The sequence below is a fragment of the Pithys albifrons genome, chromosome 4 (genome assembly GCF_047495875.1).
Source record: "Pithys albifrons albifrons isolate INPA30051 chromosome 4, PitAlb_v1, whole genome shotgun sequence".
NCBI classification, from domain to species: Eukaryota; Metazoa; Chordata; class Aves; order Passeriformes; family Thamnophilidae; genus Pithys; species Pithys albifrons.
The window spans coordinates 62,338,288-62,363,704 of NC_092461.1; the positions used below are offsets into that span (position 1 = coordinate 62,338,288).

Consider the following 25,417-nt stretch of genomic DNA (forward strand, 5'->3'; position numbering starts at 1 on the left):
AAAGACACAGATATGAAAAAGAAAATCCAGAGGAGGGCCTGTGAGGGTACTGAAGCCCATAATGTACAAGAAAAGTCTGAGAAACTCGGGCTGTTAGTCTGAAGAGGAGAAGGCTGGTCTAAATTTTAATGTTCTCTTCAGCTAACTAATGGGTAAATATAGAAAAGATGGAGTCTTTTTTTAAGATTCACATTGACCTTTTCATTGTGAGAGGCAACAGGCACAAGTTGGGACAGACCAATTAGATATCAGGGGAAAAGAAAAATTCACATATTAGTTTAAACAGTAGAGTGGGATGTCCCAAGAGGCTGTGGAGACAGTAAAAACTCGGCTGGATATGACCCTGGAAAACCTCGCATTACTTCAAAATTGGCACTGCTTGACGGTTAAGCTTCAACCAGAAGACCTCAACAGGTCCCAGGAATCCTGAAGAAGGTGAAGATGGTGAAGAAGTTACATAGTTTTAAATTTCGTTTTGTTTTCTTTGTGGGTTTGAGTTAGGTATATACTGTGTCAAACCAAATCTTATTGGTTTCATAAAGAACATATTTAAATCCACTTGGGAAGGTTAATGAGTAAGTGGAGACTCAATTCCCCATAAAGGTGGGCAGAGTGATTCCACAGGGTAAATGCAGCTGCTCATGAAACAGGCTTTGTACACCAACAGCTGTGTTTCATAGAGCCCTGATGTCAGCAGGTGCACTTAAACCATTCTTCCTTATGCATTAAAGCTGCAAATAGAGCTTTATGAGACAGCAGCCATACCTGAATGGCCTACCAAGTTCATAAGCACCCATCAATTTGTTCATAACCTTTCACCTTTGAAAAAATAATTTGACTTATTTGAAAACAAGTTAGAAACACACCTGCAAATGCAGTGAGTAAAACAACTAGTTTTACTTACCTCGTGTATAGATTTTTAAGAAATATGGTGAGTAGAAAGAGTAAATAAAAAAAAGGACATTGGCAATATGGTTATGGATCAGAAAAACATGGCTGCAGTCAGATTCTGATTTTTTTCATGTTAACTTACTGGGGAGAAAGGTTATGAGAGGAAATTTAACCAAACTTCACGGAAAACTAAAATTACTAAAAACTTCCCTTGAAGCTAAATTTCACATCAGGAAAGGTTTGCAGATCACAGTGAATAATCAAGTGGATGCATAAAATGATATTATGAACAAAACAGCCAGCAGAAGAATAAATGGAAGGAAGGTGAATACAAGAGGATGACAGGAAGCTTGTATTACTCTTGTTTAGAATGGACAAAGCTTTTGTTGAAAAACTAAGCCCAGCTCTCGTCAGCACAATGTAGAAATGGTAACATCGGAGGAGAGCTGTAATACTAAATAAAATCTACACTGGAGCTTGTTTATCAAATCTATTTCTCAGCTGAAAGATGGTGCCTTCCCTTTAAAGAATATTACTGGTCTTTGCACATAGTGATACATGTAGCCAGGGTTTGGGTATTTGGCCTTAGATGACAAAATGTATTTGCTTACGAGTTAGAAATTTATAACAAATTTCAGTGGATCTGAGCATGTGTATATAGTCAAATCCCCTCTCTCACCCAGTTTGTCTAGGACACTTAGCTGCATTGGACACAGGGGGTTTTGTCAGTGTTGAGACCATAAACTCTGTGTTATATGGGCTATCTTTTATGTTACTGCAGCAAGTTAAACAGTCTCTCTTGCTTTTCCCAGTGGATTTAGGTACTAGTTTAATGAAGACTTTAGGTTATGTTAAAGGAAGTGTGAAGCTAGAAAAAAATTATCAGGCTTTCATAAGTAAGAAATGCTGGGATGAGAATTACCTGTGCAGTTCTAAATTGGAGTGCTTATGGTCATAAAATTAAAGACACACTTCTGAAATTTTTCCCTCCCCCCAGTGGACCAGTGTTTCACTTAGCACAGGAGAACAAATGAAGACTATGAGGTAAATGAGAATGTTGCCTGTATAACTGTTAGCTTATTTGTTACAGAGATTTGCAGAGATACAAAAATGAGGTCAGAAGAAAAGCCCTGTCTGTCCAGGATTCCTTACTCCAGTTTTGGTTTTCTTTTTTTCACATACAAACTATTATTTGCTATGTTATTTCAAGGTAATATTCTGATTTCTATGCTTTCCAGATGGAATTAACCTGCAATCTCTTTTTTGCCTGCCTGTGTATAGGCAGGGTAGAAAAGCTTCCTGAAGACTAAATAATTTCTCTACCAAACACAACTGATGGAGAGGAACATTCAGAAAAGTTCTGTCCAAGTGCTGCAGCCCAGTGCTGCGGCCTTGTCTTCTGAAATGATGACAGAAGTACTCCCCTTAAAACAGAGGGTTGGATCTCTGGTTACTTTCACATCAGAGCTCTAATTGAGCATATACAAACGACAATCCCTCCATCCCCACCTCTTCATGGGATTAAATTCAATAGATTTCTGATGGCCATCCCTCCCATTCCCGAGTTCTTTCCCAGAAGAGAAAAATATTGCAAGTTTTCAGTTACTGTGTTGCAAAGATTTTTTTTGTTTAACATGGGGGACAAAAGTGGGAAACAGTTTTCCTTTAATTTGTTTGGAGAAACAATGAACTATTTTTGCTCAAGGAAAGAAAAATTTTAAAATAAATTGAGTCAGACACAAGTGTGGGAAATTGTACGCAGCACAGTAACGCAAAATATAATCATTTGAAAAACGAGGGTATTGATCAAAAAAGTATTGGACAAGCCTAATTGCAAGCAGAGTTAGCCATACCACCAGGAACAATGTATTTTCGGGTAGCAACAGAACAACTTCGGGCTGCAAATCCATGGGAGAAAACGTCAAAAATAACGCTTGCAGTCTGTAAAGTATAGCTCGCCATTGCCAACACGTGTGAAAACGTTAAGCTTTTAAGATAGGATTTCTGCATCGCAGATTGCTTCTTGAACTAAAGGGCAATGTTTAACAATCGCCCTCCAGCCCTTAACAATTTTTAACTCGTATTCAGTCCTCCAACCTAGTTTGAAAAGCCTGCATCTCCATCTCCTCGCTCCCGTGAGTGAGATACAGCTGACACGACTTTCAGCCATGTGTCTTTTTTTTTTTCCGGAGGTAAAGAAAGGAAACACGACTGTATCGCCTCGCCTCCCTGTTTTTGTGAATATGGGCCACTAAAAGCCGTAACAGGGCTGGCTTCTCCGGTCCCGCCTGGGAGCGGGCTTCCTTCGAGAGCGAACAGCAAAGGGCCACAGCCAAAGTCTCTCCCTGCGAGGGCGAAGGACTTTGTTTTTCCCTTCCCCTTTCTCCCCGGTTCGGGCGGCGAGGAGGAGGCTCCCGAGAGCGCTGCGCAGCGCTGCGAGCGAGCGGGGCGGCTGCCATTGTCCCCGCGGGCGGGGCGCGGAGCAGCCCCCGCTCCGCCGGGCGGCATCGGCGAAGGGCGGTGGCGGCGTCCCGGACCGAACCGAACCGAACCGGACTGGACGGCGCCGTGGTGCCGCCGGCCCGCCCGGCCTCCCCCTGCCCGCAACTCGGCCGGTACCGCCGTGCCCGGGGGCAGGGGGGAGTGACTTGTGCCTCCCCCCGCCTCCTCCCCGTCCAGCCCTCCTCTGGGTAGAAGGGGAGGAGGAGGAGGAGGAGGGCGAGCGGTGGGAGGGTCTCCATTGAAATAAACAAGCAGGCAGTTATTAAAACGGGAACATGGCGGCCGCAGCCCCAGCTTCAGCTTCATCTTACAAAGCGAAGGTCAGCGCCGGCGGCAGCGGCGGGAGACGGCACTGACCCCGGTAACGGCGCCCGCACGGCCCCGGTGCGGTGGGAGGTGTGCCCGAGCCCCCTGCGCGGCCCCGGCCGCCCCGCGTACCGCCGGGGGGCCGCCCGGGGCCGCGCCGGTGCGCGGAGGGGCGGCGTTGGCGGGCGGCACCGCGGCCGCGGCGAGGCGGCTTCCCCCGCGCCGGCGGCGGGGGGAGCGGGGCGGGGGCTGCGGCCCCTCCGCGGGGAGCCGAGGGACCGCGGGGCCGCCCCTCCCGGGGCATCGTACGCGTAACCCCGCGCCCGGAGGTGGGGGTGGGTGCGCGGGGTTACTTCTCCGGGACGTCCCCCGTTTCGGCGAGGAAGGGAGGGGGGGATAGGGCACCCCACCCTGCCGGGCCGAGGGGACTGGTTTCCTGCTCTCAGGCCAGGCGGAGGTCGCGTGCCACCTCTCCGCGCCCCTGGCTTGGGGGAAAAGTGCGCCTGGATGATCCGGGGGGCAGGGGGGAGGATGGGGCAGCGGGATGCTATTTTCAAGGGATTGACCAGGACGTTCCCCTCCATCCCCAGCACGCAGCGATAGCGAAACTTGAGGGAGGGTCTCTCCTCGATGACAAAAGGGGTGATTTGGGGAGCAGGGCGGTGCACGCCCCCTCCCCTTCTCCGGCTGACAACGACTCTGTGCGCAGCGGCGGGGGCAGCTCCGCGGGGCCGAGCTCGCCGCCTTTCGCGCCCCGGGCAGGCACCGGCGGTGCCCGGCGCCTTCTCCCCTTCCCCCTGCGCGGGCGCCCCGCCGCTGCTCCGCGCCCGCAGGGGACGCGCGGGGAAGGGGGGCGAAGCGGGCAACTTCTGTAACTTTGTGCGCGGGGGCCGTGCCTGCCCGTGTGCGCCGCGCAGCGCCGGGCCGGGCCGCGGGGGCGGCGGCGGGCGCCGCAGCCGCGCAGCTGCGTGCGAGCGCAGCCCGGGGCGCCCGGCCGCCGCCTCCCCGCCGCCCGGGGAGGGGTGGGGGCCCGGCCGCCGCAGTGCCGTGTGTCTGCGTGTGTGCGCGGGGCGGGGAGCGGCGGCAGGAGGAGGGGAGAGCAGCAGAGCGGCCGGCCGGGCGCGGGGCCGGGATCCCTGGGCGGCTGCTGCTCCGCTCGCTCCCGCTTCCCCGCTGCGGGCGGAGAGGGAGCGAGCTCAGCGGCGAGCGGGGCCCCACGCGTGGGACGCGGGGGAGGGGTGCGGAGATGCCCGGCGCCTCCGCGGAGGGCGGGTGTGCGGCCCCTCCCCGCCTCCGCGGGGGGCGGTGTGTGCGCCGCCGGCGCCGTGGGCACCGCGCGGCTCGGAGGCTGCGGGGCGAGGTGTAACCGGAGCCGCGTCCCTCGCCTCCCTCGCTGCCCCTTGCTCCTTTGCCGCTGCTTGGGCCTGAGCTTTCCGCCCAGCCCGGGGACCGCACGCTGCTCTTGCCGGAGAGGGGCATTCAGGCTGTGGAGTTTGTCTGCGGGAAACCTGCCCGAGAGCCTGGCAGAAAAAGGTGTGGGGGAGAGGGAAATAAAAAAAGGCAAGGAGGTTGCTGGTAGTCACTGGGAAATAATGATATCCGGATCTTAGTTAGAGTTAGCCTGTACACTTCTGTCTGAAGTGTGCATATGTGGGAGCCCACTATATAAATATACTTGTAATTTAGCTGGGAAAGAGTCTCCTTGTGAAAGGAGAACAGCCTGCTTATTTAATAGTAATCAACTGGTTTTGTATTCCCCCCTCCCCTCAGAGCACCAGGAAGCAGGTGAATAGGCTTTAGAACTGAACCCATAATGTTTAAGTATAGTTTAGCTAAGCATCTAGTGTCTACCTATGGCAGTTACAGCAGAGCTCTATTGCCACTGTAAATAAGTAAGTATTTAAGACTGCCAGTCTTTTTACTTAAAGCATTTTTGTTGTTGTTGTTCTGCCACTGTGGCTGAAAGCAGTTATTAGATTTTTATCCTTTTGGGTTTTTTATGTACTGAACTATAAAAGCAAAGTTAATATCCTGGCTCCTTGTAACCCAACAGCAGTGTTGGGCCACCTGGTGGGCTCATCTCAAGGGGGAATCCTCTGGCAGTGTCCAAAGACAGGGAGGTTTCTGGTTTGCTGTGTTGGATGTTCTCTCAGAGATGACAGTGTTGTACATTGTTGTTAATGTCATATCGAAAATATTCTCTAAAGCAGGGATCTTCGCTTACACGCAGCTTAGTGTGAATGGAAAGTGGTTGTTTTGTTATCGCAGTTGGTGTAGGTACTGTGCCTCCTACATATTTTTCAGGACATTTGTTTGTTTACATCAGCTGTGATGTCACAGATAGGGTATACCAGGATTGTGCATATTTGGACATGTAGACATGTATTGAAGCATATACAGACACATGCATTTGTGCCCCTTATTTTGGCATTTGTGATACAGCTACTTAGGAACTGGATGTAGAAGTTGGCTCTGCTGTGTCGAGTAAGGTAAAGAAAGATGTAAATTGCCCTCAAACGGTTAATCCCTGAGTTTAACAAGTGCTATGAGAAGCTTAATATTCATAGCCAGACTTGGTCATCTACAGTCTTGAAGAAAATACTTTGTCACGATCAACCGTCAGAAATACTGAGAACAACTTTAAGAAGAAAGGTTGATTTTAACAACATGCAATAATTTGAGAAATCATGTTTTTTTAAAAAATATTTTTGTGTGTCATCTTGGTGAGCATTATGCAATAGATGCATGACAAAGGTGCTGCAATCACCTCATCTTCTCAGCCACTGTACTATTTTATTTCACATAAAACCTGAAGATTTCTCAACTTCGTGTTTTCTCAGACTTGTGCTCTTGACTAGTGGGAGAATCTGTATATGATGTGCTTCATCAGTATCTCAGCAATGTCTGAAGGCACTTTTTTTGGAAGCGTGTAAATTTCTCATTGTGTGTCCTGATGGTGTCAGTGCTAGATTTGGAACTCGAGACCTCATTTTAAGAAGAAATACTTTATTGCAGTCAAGAATTACACTTTTGGAATCAGCTTAAGTTTCTAAGCTGGAATTGTGTTATTTGAGAAAGAAAATAAAAGTTATTTCTGTTGGACAAACTAGAACATACAAGGGATTTATTTGCATGTAGTGTAGTGTATTGCATTAAACTGAAACTAAAATAAAAATAAATTATTTTAAAATAATGTTAATGTGTTTATAATCACTTAAGGTGTAGCTTGCTCATTAGAAGGCTGAAAGGCTCTCTTGAAAGAGGCATGTAAGCCGTCTGTGGTGTGGGCATTCCCAACTTTTCCTTCTGTCCTCGAAAAAAACCAGTAAGAGCTAGCCCATCTGCAGGGAGTCCAGGTTTTGCAGCAGGAAGAACAAAGTCAGTGAGCGAGCCAGCTGCTGCTACAATGCCTACTGTCTTCTGCTCCTTGCCTTTGTTGTTGATATCACTGTCTTACTGGCAAAATGTGGGCTTCTGTGCTCAGCTGGAGTTTCTCTAACACCTGACACCAGAATTACAGAGGCTTATGAGGTCTAAGCCTTGAGGATGCTGTCAGTTCATTTAAAAGAAAAAGACAAACTAAAGACTAGTACCAGATTCAAACACAAATGAAACTCTCTTTGTCTGCTGAGCACTAATAGATTGTGCACTGGAGAGAGGAACACTGAACTAAAACTGTTGTTGGCACATTCGGTTTTTTGTGTTTGCTGTCTATGGCCTCTCTGAACAAAGTAGTTTGCATGCAAGTAGGTGTAAAGTATTTAACAAATTCCACACATTTCCTCAGTATTCTTATAGGCGTTAAAATGCTTAATATTCGTTTATGTCTGTTTGGCTTTAGAGGTCAGAGGTTAAATGTGTTGTTATAGTATATACTCTTCTGTGTGACACAGCATTTTAAACTAAGAACAGAGTAACATTGATAGTTACTTTATAGAAGGCATATATAACAGCATCTATTCATCCACCCATTTACCGCTGTTAGTTAACTTACAGACGGCTGTTCTGGCAAGATCCCTTATTTTTAAATGAGGTGAAGTTCACTGCACTACTTTATTTTTGTTAGTTGTTAAAACATTCTCATACTCCTGGCAGAAGATAATGACAAATTCTTCAATGTAATGCTGGGGGCAGGGGAGGCGGAGAGGGAGGAACGGGAGGGAAGGGGAGGGGGGGGGGAAAAACCCCTCCTGAGCATATGGAGACATCCAGAAAAAGATGTGCATCGTCAGCTGTGATTCCATTGTGTGCTTGCAGACAGGATCTGAGCTCTTCTTCTCTTGGGAATTTAAACCTTACAGAAGTATTCTTTGGCTTTTACCCATCAGGATAATCAAGCTTAGATAACATGTATTTCACATCTTTATTATAGATAATATTTTGATAATATTTTATTATTTCAGAGAATAAACACAGTTGCCAGGACTCCTGCTCTGTATTGAAATAGCATTTTAAACAGTCATATGTATTGGTGAAATGGCAACTTTGATTAGTAAGAATAATTTGCAATATTACATCAGTGATTACATATTACTAAGTCATCTTACCAGTTCTACAGTTAGTAGTTTGTCAACAGTATTTGTATTATGGAAGCATTCCTTGTTTTTAATGATTCTGTAGCTTAGCCTTTTCAAAACATACTAAGTAGAAAGCTGACATGAAAAATGGCGGATTGTACAGTTTAATCAATTTAGGAAACAACATTAGAAAAAAAACCCAACAAACAAACCATGGAATTTTTTAAACAGGGTTTTAAAACAAAGCCATTTTGTCAGTGTTGTATTTGGAAATAGCATTTACATGATGGAAAAATGAGTGAAAGAAATTATTATTTTTTTTCATTCAATCCTGCATTTACCTATTACCTGCAGCATCATTTCCTCTCCTGACACTTGGAATACTTTTGCTGATTTTATGCAATTATTTTGAGTTGATGAATAGTTTGAAAAATAGATCTTGAATGTGGTGGATTTGCTGCAGTGCGTTTTGTAACTGTTTATGATTTTTCAATCTTTTTCTATGGAAATTGCACGTTAAATTAACAACTAATGGAAGTTTTATTTAAGAGTTTAATGGAAATGAGTACTATTCCTATGGAAAATGTATGGTCACTGGGGTGTTTGGCATTTTGAAGTTTGAAATTAGTTCATTAATTTAAATGTCTGAAGCTATACCACGACATATTAACAATGCACACTTTTTTTTTCTGCAGCTGCATCATTATGCTATTCCAAGTCTTGCATTTCCTTAAATGGCTTCCATAACAATCTCCCATTACTACAGTTACTGACAGATATTATTTTTCCTTTGCTCTCATTTTAGCAGTTATAACTGATAGTAAATCTCACTCTTTCTGTGAGTGAGCACCCATTACTTAGCTATTCAGAAGCTTCTTCGTAATGTGCATTTGCATTTTGCAGCTAAGATGCAATGTATTTTACTAAAATAGTCCACAGTACATGGAAACCTTTATGTATTAATGAAAGGGCAGAGAGTATAGGTGATAAATTCATTAAAATATCTACCAAATGTGTTGATTTATCCATAAGTCTTAGGTAGTATGGATCACATGAGCTTCTGTGAAGGGACACAGTGAGAACATGGATATGATGTACTGTTGACTGAGAGTTGATATTTTGATCCTTTTTTTTAGTGGGCTATGTAGGACATTGTTGCTTCTTGGTAGGATTTATAGTGGGCATATCACAATTGGCTGCTTTATTGGCTGCCTCAGTGGAGAAGTCTGGGATTGACGAATGGGCATGGAAAGTGAAATAACGTTTTACTTGTTAGGTCAGAATTATTGTGGAATTTTACTCTGCCCATGCTATAATTCAACTCTGTGTGAATAGGTTTAGTTTTTCATTGCTGTCAGTATTGATCTCTAATGAGCCTTGCCCATGGATTTTGAAGAAAGTCACTGCAATTAAAAACAATGCAGTTTGTCACCTATTTGTACCTCATAGATAATGTAGGAGGTACTAAACTGCATTTGAAAAGAAAACTTTAGGAGGATAGAAGAAAGTCTGCCTATGAATCAGTTTGATAGCATATACTGGCACTTTTATTACAGTTATATTTATGAACTTAAAAACTCATGCCTATGTGATGGAATCAAAAATTAAAAAAAAAAAAACAGAGAAAAACCTGAACTAAACCCCAAGGAAACCCAAGGTCGTAAGTTTTAATACTTGTACAACTGAGAGTTCAGGTATCACTTAGTCTGCAGTGGAGCTTGCTTTTCTTCATTCTGCTTCCACCATGCTTTGAGATCACAAAGTAGCTCTTCAGTCCTTATCGTTAGTTTTTCAAATTTACTGTCAGGACTTGGTGACCAACCGGTTACATATTCCCAGAAATATGTGTAATTATTGTCAACTAATTGCACTTGCTACCCTTACTCTCTGAAAACCAGAGTTTCCAGAGACATGAGCGATGTCCTCATCCTGTTCTATCAATTTTCTAAAGTAGATTCTAAGTGGAGGAAGATTAAATGTATAAAAATAAACACATTATTTATTTTAACAGTTTTCAGTTGTATTCTCAAGGAGAAAAGCTCTTCTTCTGGTCTAAATCTTCATTTTTTTCCCCAAGTGAAAGTTTATGGCTAGAAGTACACTATTTTCCTTAAATATGTTATTGCCATTATCTTGAGGGGGAGAGAAGTCAAATTGTTGATACTTTACTGGCTATAAATGTATCTCTAATAACATAGTTTAAAGGTTTTTTCTTTCTAATTGCTTGCCAAATTTTGCTGGCATTTGCAGCGCAAACATACTTTTGCTTGTTTTGTTGGTTTTTTTTAAGCATTACTTTGAAACAGAGATGCTGAATTTTTAATGAGGCCTCAATCTATTTTCTTGCTACAGTTTTGTGTGAAGGTAGAGTTAAGAGCACAATGGTGAGATCATTTGTGCCTCCATTTCTTCTCAGTATAAGAATGAGGGAACCTGAAGATTGTAGATGAGAAAAGCCTCACTAAGCTCACACTCCTTAAGTTTGCATGCTGTAGATGATCTCTTCTAAAATATGTCTGAAAGTGGCAGTTTTCACACTCTTTTAGCTAATCTGTAGAGTTGGTGTGTGTTTTGTTCACAACTTAAAATTTTTATGGACCAAGGAGGTAACACAGGTGAGGTACCTGGAACAGAGACTGGAAAAGAAAGAAGTGACTGTGCATGAACAGAAAACAAGGATGTAGAGTGCTCTGAAGTAGACAATGGCGTTGTTATTCTGCTCCATATCAGTTGCTTTTAGTTGGGTTGTTTTGACCTTTAAATAGTTTTCTTTTACTCTTTGTAGGATGAAGGATTGAATGGTGGTGTTGAAGAATGATGGCTGTGGTATATTCTTGTTTTTATATCATAGCTAATGTTGATAATTTGTGTACTGTTTGAAGAAGAGACCTGTTTTTCATGTAGACCTTTGTGTGAGACCTACCTACATAGGCCTTTGTGCACCAGTATTAAAAAAGTTATGTCACTGTGAGAGCTGGCTTCATGCAAGAGTGATTTCTCTTGAGTTTTGAGGGGCATCTTAAGAACCTCCTGGGAATAGATGAGAATTTGCATAGGCATGGGTAGTAGCATGCTAGTTGGCTTGCTTTTGTTTCAAGCTCCAGAATGGGCTTGAGAAGAGAAGGCAGTGGACTAACAGATTATTTCATTGTCTATCAGGTCATGTCCATGACTTTTTTTCTTCACTGGCAGTCTAGTTTATTTTAAGATAGTGTATCTGAAATATACTTGATAATACACCTATTCAGGCATGTAAGCTTGATGCCAGTTGCTGTATATTTCAAGAATTTATTTGGGAAGAAAGATCTTACTATTTTGAAGGCAGTGCTTCTACTGTGAAGCTATAATGCATTGTCTTTATTTTCAGACAGTATTACTGTTAAACGTTTTATGAACAGAACAAATGGAGGTTATCAAAAGTTGTCCTTTCCAGTGGTGCCCTGTGGACACCAGTGTAATGCTCAGGAGCCACATTATCTGTGTGCAGTACTGGATGGCATGGAGACCAGGAGGTGGGACCCAAAAATAGGAAGAAAGAATTGGAAAATACAAGTGAGCAGCCACGTTAGTTATCAAGAAACCAAATGATAGCAGAGTACTCTTTCAGTGGTGCACAGCAGGTGAAAGACAGGACATGAATGGGAAATGCTTCTCTCTGCACAGGCAGTGTCATTGCTCCCCTGTGGAAAGGTCTCCCCACTGTGGGCTGGAGCAGCAGCCCCTATCTGCTGGTGAGACAGCAGCTTCTACTTAGTGTGCCTCTGAACCCCAGGTGTCTTAACAGATACTGTAAATCCCACTAAATCACAGAAAGATCTAGTAGTTTTCTTAAAATTTTGTTCTAAGACAAGATGATGTCTTCTGTCAGCGAGGACCCACTTGAAGCCCCATGTTTGTGAACTGTAGAGCTTCTGCACTTTCAGGGCATTCCTGAGGAAATAATATATGTGTCTCTTCTTTGTATATATTTGATATAAGAATACTGCTTTGTTATTAGTGCCCCTGAATTGTCAGTTACTGTAGTGGTGTCTTGTCTATGCCTGAAAGAACTTAAGCAGAGTTTGTTTGAAGAAGGTGGCAGAAATGACAGAAGGAGTTAAGTTGACTCTAAATTCCATTTCTCTTGAAGCATAATTAGTGTGTGCTTTTTTTTTTCTGTTGATAATTCTTGTGGTGTATCTTTCATTTTCCTTGAGTTCTCATTTGCTTTATGTTTTCTTATTTGCTTGTCAATAAGAAAGTAGAAAACTCTTCCTTGGTAGTTTGCTTGGATACATTTGACACAAAGTACTGTTTGACCTACAAACAGAAATGCACGTATAATATTCATGTGGGCAGTGACATGCTCCTCCTCCCTGAAGAAGTGTGTTTTGCTGTGCAATGTATGTCCTCTGCTCCATGGGACTCTTTACTGATTTATGGGACTCCACACTAATGAAAAGCTTTCTGTTCACTGATACTTGTAACTTGGGTCAGGAGTATTGTAAGGGGGGACTGAGAGAAGAAACATGCTCTTGTACATACAGCTCATAATAATGGTTGAAAGACACTTTATAAGAACACCAGTTTCTCCTTTTTAGAGATTTGAAACTAATGTGCTGTAAAGTCAACCAGCCAAGCAGTCAACCAAAAAAGGAACTAACCACTTTCACAGAGAGTTCTCACAGATTCTTTTGTGAAAATAGAGACTGTGTGCTCTGTAAGTTAATGTAAACACTTTAGTTGCTATCACTGTGAATTTGCAGTAGGCAGCAGGTAGAGAGGAAGTTGTGTGCCTGGAGTGATTGTGCAACTGGAAGGGGGTTGTAGTTATGTCTGGAAAAGTAGATAATGCCCTGCAAAGTTTGCGTTTCCCTCTCTGTGTTATGCTTAAAACTGCAATGTGCTAAACATATTTTTTTTCCTATGTCTGTCTCAAAAAAAAAATTCTAATAATTTACTCTCAAATTTATTCCTAGCATGCTTGAAATATATCTGAGTAGTGAGGCCCACTGCACACACAGCCCCTAGAAATCGTTGTCTGCATCGATGAGTCTTGGTGAGTTGTCTATATCCTATTGCATTTAATTGGATTGTGTTGCAGTTCTATCTTTTTCACTGCTGAGTTTGATGTGAGATGTCTTAAATTGATTGTGTAGATACAGCAGAACAAGCCTTGGTTTTAAGTAACGTATGATACTATATACTGAGTTGAAATACTAACATTTTAGACTTCAAAAAATAATGGTCAGACTGATTATGGATGGCAGGTCCTTGCTTTAGTGCCAGGACTAGGAATGGGACTTTCTGCATAGAAAGGCCGAAGGGATCAACATGTGATATTCCTTCTCATGAGGTTTGTTTGATATTTGATGCTGTAACTAAGGAATTGACATTTTTCAAATGTGCTGATTATGGTCTGTCTTATGGCAAAGGTTGAATATGAAATAATACAAGCTTTACCATCCAACTCTGTGCACTAATAAATTACTTAAATTGAGGGTTGAAATTGGTATAATGACACTGATGACTTAAACTGCTTGTTGCTCAAGAATTACTGTCTGATGACTCCATCAGGCAATGCTGTGCCTGTTTAACTCTGCTCTCAAGAAGGGATAATACCACTGAGAATTAGAAAAAGAGACCCCTGCGGATTGTTTAAATGCAGACTAATAATAGTTTGGTAGTGCAGTGAAAGAAAGTAGAATATCAATGCTGTGGTTTTATTTTAGATGTGTTTGATATATCAATATACTTACTTGGTAAAAATCTTTTACAACAAATACGCATTTGAGATTTTATGTGAGAACCTTTTCAGTGTACTCATGAATAAATGTTGTCATTTAACACACAGAGTGACTTATTAAGGTCAGAAATATGTATTTTTGAAGCTTGTACGCTAAATATAGAGGTGGGAAATAAGCCTGCTGAAAAGGTTTTCAGTTGTTTGGGGGATAACTGTTTATAAAATGCTAACCAAATAGGGGTAAAATTATGTATGCCCACATCAAGTATCATTTCCTCTTTTGTTAATTATGTTGGGCAATTTTTGCAAACTAACAAAACTTTTCTTTAAATTTGCTGAATTTTCTAGCATCAGTGAATGAACATAGGTTTGGCAGCTTTCCAATGCTTTTTTCTGCCTTTTCTCTTGTTCTGATAAAACACTTCAGTGCATTGTGTTCAATGAAGTTTATAATACTGGTTAATGGTTTGTTTATGTATTATATTAATTTGTAAATGCTTAGTCACAGAGATGTTATTACTCATTTACACTTATTACTTACACTGTATCACTTATTATTTATTTTCACTACTTATCTGGACTGCATAATGATCGTAATGTGTATGTGCAGGTCTTCTCAGTAATAATCTGCTTTGGCAATCATTTAAGGAAATTGTTTTAAGAAATACAAGGATTCTAAAATATTTTTTTTCTAGTGAATAGGACTCAGAATGAGTTAAGTGTGTGTAATAAGGTGAAAAATGTCACTGCCAAAATTCTCCATAGCGAACATGAAATTCTGCTGTCAGGTTGATAGTATGTTTGTTTCCAGTTGTCTCAGTTGTAATTTTGCATTAAAAACAAATGTATTATGGAAAGGCTGAAAAAGGTAAATACGAAAATAAAAAGCAATTTCCATATAATTATGGGGATTTTTTCCCCCTAATTAATATATGTGGAGAAAAAAACCCAACTCGTCACTTGAGTAGTGTTGCAACATTCTGCACCAAATCCATAGCTTTGATTGTTCCAGTGCTGGAAGGTAACTTTACAGATGCAGACTGAAACACAGTTGCTGTGTTTGGGAAGTTCAAAACCTTTAAAATAAGCGCAAATGGGACATGAATGTTTGCATATGAAGTCTATGGTGATGACAGTGAGGAATAAACCACTGTAAAAATGGGTGTCATGAAAGGATTTAGAGGGCAAGGATGAAGTAGACATGTAGTCTTCCACTCAAAATATCCTTTTGCTCCTAAGTGTGTGGTTATCCACATGTTTCTGTGATAAGACAGTTCAGCAAAAGTAGGTTGCATAGGAATAAAGGATAAGGAGCAGTGTAAAATTTTGGTTCCATTGAATCTTTGGAAATTCTTTCATTGATTTTTTTTTTTTGAATGTCCAAGGTTTCATCCTATTGTTTGACATACTTGGGTGTCCTTCTCCATTGCAAGATCAAAGAGCTGTAGCTGTTTATTTTAACCAGTATACCCATATGAAATTTTACTACTGTAGGAATGACGTATCAGTTGGAGTTTCACTTAAGTCGTCCTGGCCTTGGCTTTTGACTAGTGTTGCTTGTGGAATAATACATATTGGGTTTGATGTATGTTGTGAGACTGTACCACCACTGTGACTGAAATTGTGGACATTCAGCCTGTGTACCACTGTATTAAGGGTTTTTTTTAGAAAAGTGAAACTACTACTTATAACTTACTGGATCTATTTCTTATGTGTTAGTTCAGGTGGTGGGAAGTAGCTACTAACAAAAATGTGATGCAGTTAGAATGGGGAGAAGTTTAGACTTAAAATCCCCATACAAGTAAAAACCCTACTTTATTTCCTAGTATAAAAGTTATCAGTCAGAAAACATTTTTTAATCTCTGTCCTTTATTTTTACATGAAGTGGTTTGCTTTGTAAGGAATATTTCTCAGCAAAAAGAGCACAGATTAGAGAAATCTCAGTTTTCTGTCACTCTCGATGTGGAGAGTCTGTTTCAATCTAACTTTGTAGTGATTTCATTGGCATTTCTGTTGTAGTTAGTGTCAAGTGTGATACAAAATATTTGTGTGTCTGCTCATTCTGAGTTATAGTGCCTGTTGTTTACAGCTATAGTAGATAAAGAAAATTCTGACATGTCTCATTTTTGACCGTGTTCTCCTAATACACGTGAGTGCAAAGGGAGTGCTGTCAGAAAATGAAGTGCAGTACTGGCAATAAAAGTACCTTATATCGAAACAAGTTTTAAGAGCCTTTGGTACTAGTTTAAGGATGAAAGTGAAGAACTTCAAGTAGATTCCAAATATCAAACCTGAATGAAGCTGAGCTCACTTCTATCAGCATACAGGCTGGGATGGTGCTTACCTAGAGCTCTGGAGTCAGTTCAGAGCACCCTAATTCCCAAAGGGTCTGTGTTTCTAAAATAAATACAGGTATGTCTAATCTTTACTGAATCAGATCTTCTCTGTGAGGGATATTTAATCTATGTTGAATGGGTTCGTGATAAATAAAGGGAAAGCATTTCCATTCCTAGACCTCAAAACTGGGGAGTTGTGTTTTGCATGAAATGTGATCAGATTATTCTGGTGTTCAGTCAGTGCCTCTCACTAGTAATGTTAGTTAACATGCATTTTCCTGTAAAGATGCTGTTAAAAGTGGATGCTCGATTATAGTGAATTTATTGTAATCGGTGTTAGAATGATACTCCTAATTTGAGAGTGAAGTTCTGTGTGGGTGGTACAATGAGAACTGTAGTATTAAGAAATGAGCATATATTGAGATTTATACAATTGCCCCCTAAAGATTTTTTCCTCCTAAAATTGGAACTGGGATCTTACGAAAAACATTACTTGGAAAAGCTGAAATATATAAAAATGTAATATACTGCATTTCTTTCCTTTAAGATTTATGAAAATTTAGAGTACTGTAGAGAGAAATCTCATCATGCTTGCAACTGGCAGAACTAGATTTGTTAGTAATAAAAGCACTTTTAAGGTACTTTTATAGTTTTGAGGTCACAATGTTCAAATTCATTGTAAAGCTGGATTAAGCTATTCTTACGTATGTAAAACTCATTAATTACTGTAAATGGATTTAAATGGAGTGCTCAGTCAGTGAACTTTTTAATGAATTGATGGAACAAACTTCATATACACCCAGGACTGTTGAAAACGCTCATTCAATTGATTGAAGCTTGCCTTTTGTATGTAGTTATGTCCTGGAAGATTATTTATAACATTTACGTTTGAGTGAGATAAATAAAAAATATTTAGGAAATGTCATTGCTAACTTGATTTTATTCACTTCTTAAATATTGGGTTTGACTTTGTAATGGACTTGCTAAGATTTTTTCATTTCTTACCTTGATAGGAACCTTTTTATATGGGCAAAGGTATACTATATACACATTAGCAGAAGAAATAGCTGTCATCATCATCTGTGGAAAATCAATGTATATTTTATATATAGATTAATGACATTGTACCACCAGTATTGGAGCCTGGGAATTCTAGAGGGGTCAAGAACAGGACAACTGAGCACTTGGATCATCAAAGAAGATGAGATGCATTTACTTGGGCAAATTTTCCTCTGGGCCTGCCTTTAGTCCCTGAATTGGGAAGAGTGAAATATTTACATGGCTTGACTCTTGACAGTAAATAGTATTAATTAAATACAGGGTTTGAAAATGACACTGGTATTTCAGATGAAGCCAGTAGATTTTGTTCTGGCTTTCTGGAAATTGAATTCCAGTAGTCTGTTTATTTGACAGCATTATAGTACAATATTTTGAGGTTCATGAATATTTCTGTACATAAAAGTGGGTGAATTTTTATAATATCACAATGCTAGGATGTTAGGCTCAGAAGATTTATGTGATTATAATGGTAAGTAAATCTGTATGTGATTACAAAGAGTGCCACAATATGTTTCTGTCTGATTAGTTTACTTTTGTATTAACTGGACTGGAAGGAAATTACAGGTTTTCTTTTTAAAACAAACTTTGGATGTTGAAAGTTCAGATAAGTCACAGACGTTCAGTATTATTAAAATGATTTAAAAGTATTGGTGAGTTTTACAGTATCATTGTGCAGGGCTTAAACTATTCCAGATGTGCTACAGAATCTTCCTCTAGTCATCTCACCACAAGCAAAAAGAGGTACTGACATCCTTATGTATTTATTATGTGTGTGTGTATATATATGTGTGTGTGTATATGTAGTGTGTGTGTGTATATATATGTATATATTATGTATTTGCCAGTGTGTAAATGCATTGCTAAAACTCCACTTGTAACTGTGGCCATGATAAATGAAGAATATGCTCCTGATTCTCCCCTTTTTTTCACTATCGCTACTTTTGTTTCTTTAGTAATCTCCAGTCAATAAACTACAGCATTCTGTGTACACCAAACTCTGTATATTTCAAAATGACAGCAGTAGGCAAACTAGGAATATTTAAAATCAGAAACGACAAAAAAATCAGTTTTATAGTAGGTATTGTAATTTGGTTTTAACTTGAGGTAAGCTGTAATAGTGCCAGAAGAAGTTAAAATGTTTCCATTCACCTTTTTTTCAGCATGTTTTTCTTTTGCTTGTATTTGGATATTCTCACTTAAACTTTGAAACATTATCTTTACAAGTAACACATGGAATTGAAGATCCCTTTTTGCCTTGGATTCCTTAGTCCTTCAATCTCTAGGTACCTGTTTTACTGCTTTAAGAGAGTGAGATGTCCTCTATGTTTCTTTGTTCAAGTTGTGAGCTTGAAACTACTGTGTGGTGCCACAGTTTAACAGTATTTTAAAATCGGATAAGATTATCTACTTTTCTCTAAAAGTAGGTGGCCAACACATAGGAAATTTCACTTGGGTTAATTTTTATGGCCTTTCAGATTTCAGTTGTGGTTTTTTGCTTGGCTTCTCTTCACAGATCCTGGTTAACTGTGCTTTTATTACTTAGTCCTGCTGAACTGACTCATGTAAAACTTTTTCTGTCTGGAGTTACAGTATGCAACTTCCAGAATGTATCCTGTGGTGCAGTAGGGTTTATGTGCAGCTGATGGTATGTGAAGCTTGGTGCATGACTACTAATGTTTAAAATACTCCTTGCTCCTGATTGTGATTTTAGTCTTTCCTTCCTCATGACCTCACTCTTGTCAATATCCAAGTTCTAGGTTCTTGATCAACATCGAAATATGTTGAGGAATATTGACACGTGAGTCAAATTATATAGCACTGTGGTTGCCACACTTAAAACATACTCAATACAAACCTACAGAAGCAAAAAATAAAACCCCAAACCACCTCAAATTAGGCTGTTTTTTTATGAGATCAGTTGCTATTCTACCGTTGTCATACCCCAAACAGACTACCCCATTATTGTACGCCACAGGTTGTCTGCCACAACCTGCAGCAGTACATAGATTTGTTCTATGAATTTTCTTCTTTAGCTGCTTAGTGTCTAATATGCTGCGTAGATACCATATATCCTTCACAATTATATTTATTTAATTTTGAATGCATATCGTCTTGTTTTAGGTACTGTGGGAACTTAAAGAGGGGAAAAAACCCTAACAACCTGCTGCTGCTGAACTTGATTCCAGTAATAGTAGTGATTAAAGTTGCCTCCTACTTACTCTTCCTCTTATTTGCTTCATCACTGGGTTTCTGAGCTATTTCCTTCCGCCCCCAGCTTCCAGGAGAAGTATTTTGTGGTCTTCTGATACAATCTCAGACAGATTTGGGATAGTCCCGTGTTTTGTGTTAGCTTGATCCATGGTTGAGACTCTCTAGTAAGTGTTAGACTCTTTTGTATGTGTGTGTATTCTGGGGGGGAATTGCTTACTGAAAATGTGTTTTTGGCTAGCTTAAAGCTGCTAGTGAGTTGGCATGAATTTCATAAGTAGCTTCGTTGAGGAAGGGGGAAAATTCCCTACTAATCAGAAGTGCTGTAATGGCTCACTTAGGAAATTCTGAAATTAAATGTTTTACATTTCCAGGATAGAGTCACAGCAAGACTTAACAGTCAGTAAGCCTCGGGGAAGTAATCCTGCTGGCTGTGAGTACAGCTGTGAGTGGGGAGCTACTGTGGGTGTGCAAGGTGAGGGTTCTCACAGGCATACCGTTTCAGTGGCACACCCTGTGCCCTGGGTAGAGGGACAACTTGGGACAGGTCAGACAACACCTCTCCCTCCTGCCTTCTGGGCCTGCCCTCCAGGAACTGAGTTCACTCTGCTGTTCCCACATCCAGAGTAGCCCAGACTCTCCCCATTGAGCCAAGCTGGGGATGGGCAGATTGACAGGTTTTTACAGCTGGAGGAGAGGATGTCACTCACTTCACCTGGGATGAGTACAGGAGCCAGGGAGCCCTTTGGTGTACCAGCAAATGCACCAGCATGCATGGAAATTGGGGGTACACCCATCTTTGACAAAGCAGGGAGAGGCGGGAGGGCAGATTGCAGTACGCCTCCTCACGAACACTGGGATCTAAGTGTGTAACAAGGTGGAGGAGGGTATCACGGTGCTTCTGATTCAGAGCAGAGGCTTTGCATTTGGGTCTTCTGCCTCTTAGGAGATTGCTGCCCTCTCTGGGCTGCTCAGTGTTTCTGAACAGAGCTTTACTGCCTCTGAAATAGCTCTACTTTATTATTGGCATGTAAATACTTTGTTGGAGAATAGATTTCCTACATGTGAGGTGAGCATCCTATCTGATTTATGCGTCCTCTACAGTAAAGGACAGTAGTTTCTTTACTTGCCTACTTCTATAGATCTAATTTATTTATCTGCTACCCATAAGGTTGTCTTCTCAGACAAGGTACTGCAAAGGAAGTGAAGGTATACATTCACAGATATATTTAGCAATTAAATCCCCTTGTGGATGTTCTTAATGCTTTGAATAGCTTACCCTACTTTGACATGAAGTAAGCTATCTGAAACAAGGACATTTTTTTCCTGGAGAACTGACTATTTGCACAACTTGAAACAGTTTTAAAATTCGTGTTTTTCCCGTTCAGTGGCTGAAATTAAAAATTCATTATAGGCACAGCTCTGCTCCTTGTATCAGATATGTCATTGTCCATAATGAAACGGATGCATTTGACTTCAAAAATGCAATACAAATTAAAGTTTCACATGATTGCTGCTGTGTATGCCATCTTTTTTTCCAAATCTATTGATAAGGTCAGTGTGAAATACTTTGTCATGTAAAACTGATGAATTTTTGAAAATCCAAAATGATCAAATTGAGACATATTTAGATCTCTTAGAGCAATTGGGAAGTAAGAAAGTGATCTATACATAATGTGGCTGGCAATGGTAGAATTAAACTCTTAAAAATTTAAACCAACTAGAGAGTATTTTGTGTTATGGTGGGAAGGGCCATAAGCTGTAACTATTTTGCTGTTGACGTGATTTGGGGACTGTTCTTAATGTTCTAATTTTGTGGAAATATTGTTGTGTAAGTATAGTGGTAACTTTTTCATGAACAGGTTATATTCTTTTCCGTTACACTTCTGTAAATGATTTATACTCAAGTAGTATTGCAGAAGCTCAGAAAGGAAGAGAGTGAGCCTGCCCTTAGAATTTCCTTGGGGGAGGTGGGACTTTTTTAGAGACAAGATTCTGAGAAGGGAAATAAGATGGTTTCTTGCAGAAAGTTTGAGCTAACTGGCAATACAGGAAAGATGAAAATGTAAGTCCAATATTGGGTCAAACTTACTTCTGCTATTATTTCACTTGCATTAGCTGAAGTAAAGACAATTTTGTGTTTTATTGTTTTTTAACTGATTTTGCTTACCACTGGCAGGAAAGGAAGTCAGTAAAAGGGAACTGGTATTTTCTTACACAGACAATGTCTTGCGGAGCAGAATAAATTAATACAACATGATTTTCTGTGAGGGTGCATATTTGCAACAACAGGAGATTTTATTTAATAATTGAAAATATATGTTCTTTTCTGTGTGTATGTTTTCTGTGTTACAATTTGTACTGATTGTATGGCCAGTTTTTAGTTCTGTCCTGTTGCTTTATTCAGGATTCCTGGTAGTATCTGCTCTTATGCCATGCGAGTGATGGGCTCTGTGACTCTAAACTGTGCCAAGTTTCTGCTGTTCCTGTGTTGAACAGATAGTTAAAATGATTTATGTAGGCTGGCTGACGGTTCACTTCAAAAATTGAATATATTGTTATCTTGGGCAACTTTTTTTGTTTTGTTTTTTAATCAGCAAATAATTTGCATAAGGTGCCAGGAACCACTTGTAGAATTTGGGGACTTGTGATGTTTGCCCCTGCATGTGATGGAAATTTCCCTATAAATATGTTAATGGGGAATGAGCTTACATGGGTGACCACAGGAATGGAGCTAGACTTTGTGCTCAAGAGCCAGAAGCTTGTTCTTCAGTGCCAGATTTGCCAGAGGTGTACTAAACAAGTCACTTGAGCTGCAAGTCCCTCACTTTCTTAGCTGTAAAGTGGGGCCAACCCTCACTATTTTCTTCATCTGCAAAGTTCACATTTACTGGTGTTTGTGGATTGTGTTGAGAAAATAAATAATAAAATATTTATGTATTTAATTTCATCAAATGTAAATAAAATGCCCATTTCTCCTTATTGATGTGAATTAGTACTGAAATAGTAAAAAATGCTAAAGAACTTGCCTATTAAAACATTGAAGCCATGGCCTTTTGCTATTTTATTAAACAAGAATCAACCTAGATTGTTTTGAGTTAGCAGTATTTTTGTCTGCTTTTGTTATGAGATAAAACATCAAGTATTGACTTAACTTCACATTTCACAGGAGAAGAATTAAAAATTATCCCTGTGAAGGGTGGCTATGGAGTTACTCTTTGAAATTCTAATTTAACACTTCAGTAATGGGTCAAGCCTGCTCTGAATCCTCTGTGGGATTATTTGATTTGCTGTCTGGTTAAACTCAAGGAAAATGGGATGTCTATAAATTACTAGAAGTGCTAACTATCACCTTATAATGGAACCAAGTGGTAGAATTTGTTGTTTTAAATTAGGATTGTGACCTGCTGACCATGGGATTGTACGAATGGGGCTTACTTTTAAGACTTAAGGTTGAAAGTTGCAGGGTGAGGGGGATTTTTTTTTGTTTTGTTTTGTTTTTTATGTTCCCCCTGTGCCCTGTTTTAACATCAGCTGTATAATTGGAGATTGATATGGTTGAGGGATAAGGGCAAGTGTCGTCCTTACCTGGGGGGAGATGAGGTTAGACTTTTAGTATGTGTTTTGTCTTCAGTGTTAGTTACACATGGAGAAGTTTTTCTTTTGTGTCTTCTTCTATTTGTGTAAATGTATTTTTTCATTAAAAAATTGATTATTAAATTTATGTCACTGGAACCGAAAGGAGTTCTGCATATTGTAAGGAGATAAAGAAGCAGCTTGCATATTTTTCAAGTTTATGCACGTAATGTTTATCCTGCCAAAACATTTAAAATTCATTTGCGAATTACTGAAATACAAGTACTCAAGTGTTTTATGCTGTGTCATACATGAAGGGAGCATTTGACCTTTATTTAGTAACTTGAACTTGGGGGAGATAAAAGCAGGGAGATTTTAATTAAAAATTAATTTTCTCTAACATTTTACTTTTCACTATTTTATTTTGGAAACTGTGCATGTTGCTGCTACAGTTTTTTCAGCTGCACTTCACCTTCAAAAGTAATGTTTTTCAGATTGCGTATTTCTCTGTCTTAAAAGTTAAATTGAATTTTGGAACATAGTATACAATTTCAATGATGAGGAGTACTGAGTGGAGACACGCTGTGCAGTGTGCTTTGCATATACTGAGAAGTTTCACAAGACTTTTTGACATCAGTTTTGAAATGAGCTGTGGGCTCAGTTCCAGCACTGTTCTGAGTGTAGCCTGTCCTACAAAACTTTCCATTGCCAGTCTGTCGTACACCACGTGCCTGTATTTCACTTAAGATTTCTGATTTGAATAACTGGGTCTATTTGAATTGCGTATGTAACAGAATTTACTTAATCTTGCTTCTGAGAATTTTTGGTTCCTTTTTTTTTTTTAACCAGTGCAGCTATATTTATTATTGTACAGTTTTATATATATCAATTTGAAATGAACTGTAAAGTGTATTTCAACATCTTGTCTCATGTTTCTCGAGTTGGTAATAGATATGGAAATGTAAGTCTTGACCAGGTCTGAGGATTTGCAATTTTGAGAGGAAATACTGGGTAAAACAATGTAGTCATTGGTTTTGTACACATGTAGGGAAGGGAATTTCTTGGGATACAAAAGGTTTTCTGTGCTTTCTGGAAGCTGACAGAAATACATAAGTGACATTGTGCAATAAGGATTATAAAGATAGAAAAGGTGCGTATTTATTTTAGGGTATTTCCATCAAAGGTTTGTTTACAAAAGCAAAGATGACCTGTGTACTGCATTAAAAGTGCATGTAATCAAGTGCTAGTTGCAGCAGAAGCAAGCAGGGCTGGGTTTGCAAGCCTCTATCTGAAGAATTGCTAGCATGCATGAGCTGGGCAGCTTTTCCACTTCAAGCTGGATAGCTTTCTGGTGATATGAGAGGTCCCACAGCCACCCGTTTGCTGGTTACTAAAAATAGTCATGCTGGAATAAGGTGAGTACAGCAGCACAGCACCAAAAAACCTCTCCAACCCTCCAGATACCAAGATTTTAAGGAAATAAATGGTTGAACAAAACACACCTTCTCCCTGTGGTAGACAGAGTTCCAGGCCAGCTCATCCCTTGAGTCTGGCCGACTGGCTGGCTTGGGCAACATTCCCTGAAGGTCATTCATTCAACCCCCATTCTTCAAGGGGGCGGCCTCAAGATGCAGAGGCAAAAACCCGCTTTTGTTAGGGAATGCTTGTTTTGCTTCTCTTCTTTTTTCCAAGGGGGAAAATACTAGCTGAAGTGTCTTAGGGGAGTGAATACAAGAGTCAGTCAACTTCCAGACAGAAACATCAAATACGAAGTATTATTGTGAAATAGAAATCTTCAGATTGGGGCTGCTGTGAAGGGTGAAGAAGAGTGATTTTATTATTGACAGATGAAGCGCATCTTGGTTTGTCTTTCCCTTAATGCTGAAGTAACCCTTCAGAAGGTAAAAGGTGGCTCAAACTCTTATTAGCTGAGATTTGGAGAGCTCCTCAGTATAAACTTATATGATATGGCCCCAAATAATCAGACTTTCTCTAGACTTTCCACTTAGCCCAAATAATTAAAAAAGAATACCATTTAGTAATATAATTTACACAGACTGTTTCATGTGACAGCATTTTGTTTTTACTAGCTTATTGTTCTTTCTCTATTTTTAATAGTAGATCTGTAGTTCAGGCTGTATTTCAGACATGCCTTCTCTTAAGTATCTCTTTAAGTATGTACAAAATACCATCACTAAGAGTAAAGAAAAAAATACAGATTTTTTATTGTGGTTTGTTTTTTTTTTTCCTTCCAAGCTTGCTTATTGCATGCACTGAGAAATTATAGAAGTGTTCAA

At 40.2% G+C, this 25,417-nt stretch overlaps 1 protein-coding gene across 7 annotated transcripts in view; it reads left to right on the forward strand.

The window, feature by feature from the left end:
• Positions 1-3,606: 3,606 nt before the first annotated feature.
• The window catches only part of NCOA2 (nuclear receptor coactivator 2), a 187,722-nt gene continuing 165,911 nt past the window's right edge, over positions 3,607-25,417 (forward strand). Inside the window, exons 1-2 of one of the 7 annotated variants that reach the window (XM_071554372.1) lie at positions 3,607-3,754; positions 13,175-13,254. The gene's annotated coding sequence lies outside the window, so the exon portion shown is untranslated. Of the gene's footprint in view, positions 3,790-4,955; positions 5,233-13,174; positions 13,255-25,417 lie in introns of those variants that run through there. The other 6 variants (XM_071554368.1, XM_071554367.1, XM_071554370.1 and 3 more) reach the window with 6 other exon arrangements.